Consider the following 11,073-nt stretch of genomic DNA (forward strand, 5'->3'; position numbering starts at 1 on the left):
CAACATCACGCGTTTAGAGTACCCACGTGGCAAGCCACTTCGTTGAGCTATCATTTGTGATTGCCAGGTCGTTTCTGAAAAAGAACTGTGTAGCTCAGTCGGGCCTTACCTGGTGAAATAAAATAAATAGTTTAGTTCGTAGTGTAGTTTAAGCACCGCTGCTCACGCAGCAGCAATCACGAGATATAATTTGTGTAATGAAATCAATAAATGTTCCAGAAAAAAAGGTGCTATTCTGTTCCAGAACGATGCCGTGCTATGATCTTCACATCCTTCAGCCTCATCGGATTTTGAATCAAATATAAGGATAGCGTGCATTGTATATACGGCCAGTCCTCGCTCAACGCGTGTTCACACAACGCTGAACTCGCTCGTCATAGCGCGGAACACGCCCGTTATAGCGCTAGTCACGCGCGTTACAACGCGGTTTCTGAGAATACATATAGACCTGTGCATATATTTATATACACGCATGTATATACGTGCATACAGGTCTAGTCTTGAACATCGTCTGCACAGCAACAACTCCGGCGATTATTTTGTGTTGTGTTGCAAGAAAGTTAAGTAACAACATGTTCCGAACGCAACCATCCCCCCCCCACCTCGACACCCCCACCTCCCACCTCGCCCTAAGTTCTCACCCGGGCCTCGTGTTTCCTGTTATTGGCTCTCGGTTGGTTTTGGGATAAAAGTGGCCGTTGCTTGCAGAGTCTCGGATCTAAGGGACTCAGGTCCCGCTAGCGGCTCTCTCGTTGGAGACTCGGGGAAGAGCGCGCTCCAGCAGACGAGAGGGGGGGGGGGGGGTTCTGCCGCGGGGTTCGCGTCGGGGGTATCGGCGGCGGCGAGGGGGTACCCCCAGGGGACCCCAGCGACACGTGCGAAATGTGGGCTCGAACTCTCACTCTGGTCACGGCGGTGGCCGCGGCGGTGGTGGCGGTGACAGGCGAAACGCAGGTACACACACACGCACGTGTACACACACATATACACGTGTACACACACACATGTACACACACGCACACGTACACACACACGCGTGTACACACACACACACGTGTACACACACACACACGTGTACACACACACACACGTGTACACACACACACGTGTACACAGATACACGTGTACACACACACGTACACACACACGTACACACACACACGTACACACACACACGTGTATACACACATACACACACGTGTACACACACACGTGTACACACACACAGTGTACACACACACGTGTACACACACGTGTACACACATACACACTTGTACACACACACACGTGTACACACACATGTGTACACACGCACGTGTGCACACACATACACACATGTACACACACGCGTACACACACGCACGTGTACACACACACGCACGTGTACACACACACACGCGTACACACACATACACACATGTACACACACGTGTACACACACATACACACGTACACACATGCACACACATACACGTGTGTGTGTGTGTGGACATGTGTACGTACACACGCATGTGTGCGTGTGTGTGTATGTATACACAAACACGCATACACAAACATACACATCCAAAGACAAATATCCCCCGTATAGCCTGACCAGACTGTTGGGGCAAGTGCTGTTAGCGAGCAGCAGCAGTTCTGAAGGTGCCGGCACGGCACAGGAGGGGGTGGGTGGGCAGCAACAACGCCCGACCGCCTTTGTCTCCCCAGTGGCGATGACTTTACACACCGCCCCAGGTACCAATTTGAGGCTGAGTCGACGTAGGGGAGACCAGTGGCGTTGCTCGGGGAGTGCGTACATCACCGAGTGGCACCATCAGAGGGGGGGGGGGGGTCACATCAGAATTATTGTCTAAACACAACTTTTTGTGCAGTTTCAGCAGCAATTTTTTTACATATATAATAAAATATCCCTGCAGTTAGCTACAACAACAAAAAATTTCGTAAGCCCAGCTTACATGTACTACTGTATCAATATACCTACGAGGCTAAAACTCTATGCCAATTTACTTGTTGAACCTTCGAATGCGCTCCTGTCAAAGCCGCCATTGTTACCCAACGACAGTGACGCTTCGAGTCACGTGGTTTCGTCTGCACGCGCCACAAGCGCGCGCTGTTGTTTCTAAAGTCGCTGATTTAGTCAAACTTGCTGGTGTTTTGGCGACAATATTGTGGTAATTAGTATTTGTGAACCTATATCAATAAAAATAGGGGTATTCTCACTTTTTTCTGGCAACAAAACTGAAACCTTTTTACGAGTCATCGTGTGCGCATTAACCACAATACTTGTGGTCAAAATACAAACGAAAAACGCACTGATAATATATGCATTGAACAATGGGGAAAACCCCTGATTACAGTATTATATTTTGGTACTGGCAAAGGAGGTCTAATGATCTATATCAATAGCTTTTTTGAGAATGAAGTGATTAAAGGAAATATTGTAATTTAAAGGTGTCATTTTAATTTTGCTAGTTGTTCATGTAACTACTATTGGCCATTGCATTCAGTGATATACGGGAATTATGATTTACGAGTTACATTAGTACAAAAAACATTAACACATTCCTGCGGAGGGAGCTGGTAGGAACGTTGGGTTGCTCGGTCAATGGCCAGGGTCAACGGCGGCGTGGTGTATTCCGCAAATATGGCCGACTGTGAGGGCGGGCACAAGCCGGCGTGAGTAGGTTAAACGTTGAGTTTTATAAAGGCACCACGAGGTGACCAGCCCCTCCCCACCCAGCCCCACCCCTCCCATTTTTGGATGCACGACGAACGGATGGACACAATAATCCCCTGTGGGCTGTTGTAACTAGGAGGTTCCAACCAGTACTAAAGATTCTGTATGATCTGGTACGGGTGGAGGTCCATGGGGGGTGACACCAACCCACGTGACGCCACTGGAGGAGACCCAAAACCGGTTCAGGATAATCGTCACTGATGTTGGCCGTGAGCGGGAATCGAACCCGGGTTGTCAGGTTCGCAGCGCAGCGCGCTAACCGCTGCATTACCGCTCCCCACTCACGTGTACACACACACACGCGTGTACACACACTCACGTGTACACACACGCGTGTACACACACACACATTCGTGTACACACTCACGTGTACACACACAGGTACACACACACTCGCGTGTACACACACACGCACGTGTACACACACACACTCGTGTACACACACACGTGTAGCCTTAACAGACTTTTGGGGAAAGTGCTGTTCGCGAGCACCTATGAAGTTCACACATACGAACACACACACATTCTCGCACACGCGAACTCTCTCACACACACATAGACCAAAGACTGGGATTAGTCGGAACTTTAAACGTACACAAGGGAACGTACACCTCCACGAATCCGTACACGTGTACACATACTGCTGGTGCTGCTGCTGCTGATGATGTTGCTGATGACGCTGTTGGTGGAGCTCTTTCAACGCCAGTCGGCTGTTCCGATACTTCCCATCATTGTGATGGTCACGGCAGTGTTGCTGACAGTGGAGACGCTGTGGTTATTGCTGATGGGGAGCAGTGGTGTCGCGGTTAGCGCTGCGCCGCGCTCCGAAGCCGTGGACCCGAGTTCGACTCCCGCTCACGCCCAACACCGGGGACGATTATCTGAATCGGTCCTGGGCCTCCCCTAGGTCGACTCAGCCTCAAATGAGTAACTGGTGCAGCAAGGCCGTAGCCATGGAGTCAACATTGGGGGGGACCAAATCTTCCAGGGGGTCTGGGGGTCCCAACCCAGAAAAAAAATCTACATTTGAAGACGAATTTCCTGCCATTTCCTGCCTAAATATTTAAAAATTCACTAACACATGGGATGGACTTTTTATTTATTTATTACAACAATGTCGAATAGTGTATTGTATTACATTGCTCTGTTTTAACTTTTTTTTTTACCATTTCTTGTTTCATTGTATGTAATGGTCCAGATATTGTGGCCAAGGTTAAGCAAAGTGTTGTTTTTATTTACATAGCATAGCAAATTTTTTATAGCATAATATTGGGGGGGGGGGGGCATTTTAAGCATATTTGTGTCCCCCCCAATATAAATTATAATTACGGCCTTGTGGTGCAGTGTGTAGAATCGTCGCTACTCGGGAGACAAAGGCGGTCGGGCGTGGTGTTGGCCACCTACCCCCTCGTGTGCCGCAGTGCCGGCCTTCATAGGTGCTCGCTAACAGCACGTGCACCAACAGTCTGTTACAGACAACACATGAGGAGGTGGGGGAGGGGTCTTTGTATTTGCTGCTGCTGATGCTGCTGCTGATGCTGCTGCTGATGCTGCTGCTGCTGATGCTGCTGCTGCTGATGCTGCTGCTGCTGCTGATGCTGCTGCTGCTCCTCACCACCATCATCACTATCCGGCAGGTGGAGTGTGCGGGCGGGGCACGAGACTCGCTGCACAACTACTCGGCGTGGACTCTGAACGAGTCTCGCCTGGTCCCGCTCAGCGAGTTCAGAGGTCAAGTGCTGCTCGTGGTCAACGTGGCGACCTTCTGAGGGCTCACGACCCAATACTGGGGTAGGGACAGCTGCCGCTGGGGGAGGGGGTCCCCTCGGCTAAACTAAATCACTCAACGTGGTGGCCTTCAATGGCGATGTTCTTCACTAATTTTGAGAGGGAGTGGGTCGCCACTTTCACCGATAAGACATCGTCAGTGTGAGCGAGGGTTGCCGCAACATTTGAAACCTTGTGGGGGTTGTGACAGCAGCAGCGACGACGACGATGATGATGATGATGATGGGGGGGGTCGTCGCTGTTTGTGTGTTGTCGGTGGGGGCCGCGAGTCGTCAGGGGCCGCACTAAAGGCCACCAGGGGCCCCGCCAGTGGCTAAAATAAATAAATAAGTGCATCTACCTTGTGACCTTCTGAGGGAGGGCTCGCAACCAAATAATGGGGTAGGGGCAGCTGCCACTGGAAGGGTCCCCGAGGACAAATGATAACACTGTGTAACACATTTTTATTTATTTTGTTCCTGGGCCAGTAGTGGATAGTTTTGCACAGAACTTCAACATTATCAAAATCAATTGAGTGTCCTTGTTGGCACGCGTGTGCAGCTACTGCTGACAGTTGTATTTGGGAGAGCTTAATATTTCTCTGATGTTTTTTTAGTCTTGTGCTGATCATTCGTCCATCACCCCCCTCCACGCCCCCACCAGACCTGAATGCACTACATTCCCATCTCCCGGAGTTCCAGGTGCTCGCTTTTCCGTCTAACCAGTTCGGGAAGCAGGAGCCTGGCTCCAAGGAGGAGATTCTTCCCGGACTCAAGTAGGTGGCCATTGTGGATCTGTCTCTCTCTCTCTCGCTCGTCCTCTCTCTCTCTGTGTCTCTCTCTCGCTCAGTCTCTCGTTCGGTCTCTCTCTCTCTCCGTGTCTCTTGCTCTGTCCCTCTGGGGCCGCGGCGATATCACCACTCACGATACAATATCAGATATCACGACGACCTGTGACGACTATCGCGACGATTATCGCATAACCAGGGGGTCGGCAACCTGCGGGTCCGGAGCCGCATGCGGCGGCTCTTGAAGGGACTGCTTCGTGGCCGTTATGAATTAAGGACACCCACCACCGTCTAGTGTTCACCATAGTGCATTGCTGCGGCTCTTGCGATATTGAAGGGGGGGGGGTTATTTTTTTACGGAATTCGACAAAAAGTGCCTCTTCTTGTTATTGTTGGCTGCCCGCATCACCGAGTGATGCAACGGCCCAGGGGTAGCTCGAGGTAGGCGGTTCGAACTCGTCCGGCCGGCCGGCTACCCTGGTTAATACTGCGGAGCACGTTAACCCTGACTTTGATCATAAGGGCGCCACGGTGGCTATGAGATGTTAACTACCTCGCCTGGTGTGCAGGAGGTCGTGGGTTCGATCCTGACCCTGACGATGCCCGCTGTATACGTTGGAGTTTGCGTGTTCAATCTCCCCGTGGTGGTCGCGTGGATTTTTCTGCCGGTACTACGGGTTTTCGCCTCCACATTTCGAATCAACAACGAGTGTTTCGAATATTTGGCTGCGAAAAATGTTCACGTGATAAGCCACTTCGTTGAGCTATCATTTGTGGCCAGGTCGTTTCTAAAAGAAAAAAAAGAGCTGTATAGCTCAGCGGCCCTTACCTGGTAAGATACAAGACATGTGTTGTTTTCACAACAAATATTGTCCGCTTCACTCACGCAATGGATGGTTAAGATTCCCTGGCGTAAGTCGCAAGAGTTGCCACTGGTTTAACTTTGCCAAGATGAACACCGCAAATTATTCAATTGGGATGATGGGTTCAAACCCCTCTCTCCTCTACCTCGCCTCTCTCTTTCTACGACTTTCCTCCATCTCTCTCCCCCCCCCCCCATCTCTCTCCTATCTCCCCCACCTCATCCGTCTCCCCCCCCGCCCGCCCCGCCCCCCAGGCACGTGAGACCTGGGAAGGGTTTTGAACCAAACTTTCCCATCTTCAAGAAGGGAGACGTGAACGGGGCGGAGGAGCAGCCACTCTACACCTACCTCAAGGTGGGGGGCGGGGGGGTTGGGGGCGGGTGGGGGGTAGGGGAACGTTGCCCCCCACCCACACCCCACCCCAGCGGGGGGCGGGGGGGGCCTCAGAGCAGGGTGTGTAGGGGGTAATGTGAGTGATGATGGTGATGGTAATGTGAGTGATGATGGTGGTGATGGTAATGTGAGTGATGATGGTAGTAGTAATGATGGTGATGGTAATGTAAGTGATGATAGTGGTAATGATGGTGGTGGTGATGGTGGTGATGGTGGTGGTGTTGATGCTAGTCCGGAAAAAACAACCCCCTACCTCCTCGTGGTGCCAGGCGGCAAAGCTGTGGTGGGCAGTGCCATGGGGGGAGGGCCAAATTAGATTGGCCTTTCCCCTCATGGCGTTTGTAACCACCACGGTGGCCAAATGGGGGCTCTGGGCGGGTGCGAGGGGCTGGTAACCCCTCCACCTTCAATTAATTACCACTAAACCACGATTGAAAATTGTATTTAATAAGCTTGTGCCGGAGGCCCCGGGGGGACAGGCGTCTATGACGTCTCCTGGCCAAACACCATTTGGCGGAGCCAGGAGACTGAATCCTTACCCTCGGGGCTCCTCCAGAAACAACAAAAAAAACACTACGTGAGGCCACATGGAATGTTCGAACGCTCCCTGTGGAGGAGAGGCTGCTACTCCTCTGTCGGGAGCTGGACCGGTACTGCCTGGATCTCTGTGGTATTCAGGAGGTCCGGTGGACCGGCTCTGGTTCCTGCCACCATGAGGGGTGGACAGTCCTCTTCGCGGGGCAGGAGACTGCCAAACAACAGGGAGTGGCTCTTCTTCTGAACAAAATAATTAAGGGGGCATGGGAGAGTGGAGGTGAGGTGTGGGAAGCTGTAAGCCCCAGGCTACTTTGGGCTCGCCTTCCCATCGACCGGAGGCGAGGAGTGGTGGTCGGGGTTACGTATGCCCCCACCGAAGACGAACATCCGTGGAGGGATGCAGGCAAAGCCGATGAGTCAGATGCCTTCTATGACCTCCTGTCACAGGTGCTAGCTAAAGTGGCCCCTCGGGATAGTCATTTTGTTGGGTGACTTCAATACCTGAGTTGGCCATGATGCTGGCACCGGGTCTGGAGTGATTGGAAGGCATGGGCCAGATCAGCTCAATAACAACGGCAGGAGGCTGCTAGATTTTTGTGCAGCCCATGGGCTTGTCATTACCAACACGTGTTCCCGCATTGGCGCATCCAGACGAACATCATGGATGCATGCCGTGGGACAAAGTGGGGATGACCCTGCCGAGGCTGCGGTGCCTCAAATATTGGAAGAAGTCACCCTCTGTGACTTGTCGTTCGGCTGAGGTGCCATAGGTTGATGGCACCTCAGATGATCTCCCAAGCAACATGCTGAGGGAGGTTGGTGTTTGAGCACAGACTGCCATACATGACATCATAACAACAGTCTGGACCACGAGACGTGCTCCGTAGGATTGTAAGGATGCCCTGGTTGTCCCCCTCTTTAAGAAGGGGGACCCCGCACAGACTGTAACAACTACAGGGGCATCTCACTCCCCTGTGTGCCGGGAAAGGTCTTGGCAAGGATGATTCAACATCGCCTTGCTAAGCACCCTGAGGAGAGGCTTGTGGAGCCCCAATGCGGTTTCAGCAAAGGGTGGTCCTGCACAGATGCCATATTTTCTGTCCGTCTGCTACAGTAGAGGTGTAGGGAATTCCAACAAGACCTACATCTCTGCTTTATTGACCTGGTCAAGGCCTATGATACCATCAGTAGGCCTGGAATCTGGGTTGTTCTTCGTGCTTTCGGAATCCCTGACCCTCTGCTCACGATCATTACGGACCTTCATGATGGTGAGCGGGCCTGGGTAAAACTATGTGGCTGAGAGTCGGAGCCATTTCCTGTACACCTTGGGATGAGACAGGGATGTCCTCTGGCTCCCACATTATTTAACATCCATGTCGTTCGTGAAACCTTAAATTGCTGTACCAGAGGAATTTCCATCTGGTACAGATACAATGGGAGGCGGATCGATGCCCGGGTGCGGTAAAGGGATGGCTCCCTATTGGTTAACCATGTTACGTATGCCGATGATCTGGTAATTGCTGATCACTCAAAGGAGGAGTTGGAGGTGCTGCTGCTGAGACTGGAGTGTGCCACTAAGAGGTGGGGCCTTACCATCAGCCCCACCAAGACTAAAGACCTGCCTGGGTATTTTATACCATCAGACACTCCACCCCCACATCTCCCAATTGGTGATGGGGCATTTGTGCAAAGAGTGGAGAGTTTTCCATACCTGGGCAGTGTGCTCATGACCGGCTCCGGTTTGACAACAGATTTCTCACTCCGAATCAGTCGAGCGGCATTATCTTTTCATCGGTTGCGTAACGCTGTGTGGAAGCTACTATCTGGTCTGTTGCTCCACACAAAGCTTCGGGTCGTCTTGGCTATGGTCATGCCCTCCCTTCTCTATGCATGGGAAACGTGGACCCCCCTAATGGAGCATCGTCGCAGGTTATAAATATTTAGGCTGACCTGCCTACGATCCATCCTGGGTTTAACCAGGCTGGATTTTGTGACGAGCTCACGAATCGTTGAAAGATCTGGACCAAGTGCCATTGGTGAGCACCTCCGGCAGGCAAGGCTGCGTTGGCCGAGTCATGGAGCTGGCATGACTAAACAGCTTTTGTTCAACCGGATAGATGGGGCTAAATGGACGCGGCACGAGTTAGAAAGGAGATTAATTGATGTGGTACAAGAGGATGTGGAGCTGAGTGGACTTGCAGATGACTGGTACCAACGGTACCAAGATTGGCCTCTGTGGAGGAGGCTCGTGAAGGATGCTTCTGGGCAGTTGGAGGCAGTCGCCCTCCAGCAAAAACAGAGGGCAAAGGAGCGATGCTCACAACAACGAGCGGAGCGCTAGGCGGCTAAAACACAGCAAGTTGGCACAGTAGGGGGCACAGGTGGTGTATCGGCCACTCATCTCAGTCAGTCGACCCGTGGCACCTGGGTCTGCCCCGTGACCTCCTGCCGGCGGTTGTTCGACACTTCACGTGGCCTTAACGTGCACAGAGCCTGGCACAAGCGCCGTGGTGACGTCACCGCCACTTTGTGGCGAATGTCGGTTGTTGTTGTTGGTGATAATGATGGAGGTGATATTAGCGATGGTGATGATAACAATCACACACTCCCCATCCCCAACACTCCCTCCTCCGTCTCGTATCGCCTGCCCCCTCCACCCCAGACGTCGTGCCCTCCCGTGGGCGACTCGTTCGGCAAACCCGCACGGGCGCCTCTTCTACGAGCCGCTGCGCGTCTCCGACGTGAAGTGGAACTTCGAGAAGTTCCTCGTGAGCGCCGCGGGACGCCCCGTGCGACGCTACGCGCCCCTCGCACCCATGTCGGCCGGTGCGCAGGGACATCATCGCTTACCTCTCCTCCTCGTCGTCATCGTCCCGGTGCCTCCATGCAGCAACTATCATTATCAGCAGCAAGAGCAGGAGCAGGACAACCCATCACCACCACCACAGCCACCACAGCACCACAGCCACCAGGTCCCCCATCACCGCTAGGCACTCCGAGTGCCCACCACGTGAAGCAGTCATTCCTTCTGCTCCTCCCTCAACATTCACTCCCCCACCCCCTCAGCTCACCCCCACCAGCTCACCCCCACGACCCCCTTAATCTCCCCCCCCCCCCCCCCCCCTCATGACGACGACCACCACTACCGCCGTTCCTGTTCCCGCTTCAAATTCTCATTACATGGCTCTCGCTCGATCCCCATTCACCCAATCCATTCGTCACCAATTTCGCTTTTGTACCGAGTGCACGCACCACAGGTTCGCCCATTACAACGTCTTCTCGTCTATTGTATTCGCCCCATCCCCACCCACCGTTACATTCACACATTCTGCCGTTCTTAATTGGGCAAGGCGCTAGGAAAATTACGATGAGATTTTGACCCCCCACCACTGTCTGGCATTGACGACATGGCTCTACCATCCAATGGGAAGCCAGTCCCATTGATTCACACCTAGAGCCAGACCCATTCATTAATTCACTCCGGGTCCCATTCATTCACACCCAGAGCCAGACCCATTCATTAATTCACACCCAGTCCCATTATGAGACCTAGGCTCATGCATTCAATCACCAGACCCCATCCTCTTCATTCATTCCCACCCAGTCCCATTCATTCTAAAGGGTCGCATCGTTCCGGCCTCACATGGACCAGGTTCTCATCCAAACCAGCACCAGAGCCCCCCCCCCCCCATTCACCAGCCCCGTCGGCCTCCCCAATTGGTCGCCTGCCGCCTCGCCAATCCACTCACAGCCAATCATCTCTGCTTCCACCACCCCCTCCTCCTTCACTCTCCCCCATATACACCCCACCCCCCCCCAAGCCTGGACTTCTGACCCACGACCGCCCCCCCCCCAGCTTCAAGAACACGAATCCATGCTAAACTGGACTCCCATGGTAAACTGAACTCCCGTGGTAAACTGAACTCCCATGGTAAACTTAACTCCCATAATAAGCTGGATTTCCATGGTAAAGTTGACTCCCATGGTAA

The 11,073-nt window shown here is 52.7% G+C and overlaps 1 pseudogene; it reads left to right on the top strand.

The window, feature by feature from the left end:
• Positions 1-722: 722 nt before the first annotated feature.
• On the top strand, positions 723-10,074 carry LOC133342699 (glutathione peroxidase 3-like; annotated as a pseudogene).
• Positions 10,075-11,073: the final 999 nt, after the last annotated feature.

Source organism: Lethenteron reissneri, chromosome 2, assembly GCF_015708825.2.
Source record: "Lethenteron reissneri isolate LAM-NWPU_2019-01 chromosome 2, ASM1570882v1, whole genome shotgun sequence".
Lineage (NCBI taxonomy): Eukaryota > Metazoa > Chordata > Hyperoartia > Petromyzontiformes > Petromyzontidae > Lethenteron > Lethenteron reissneri.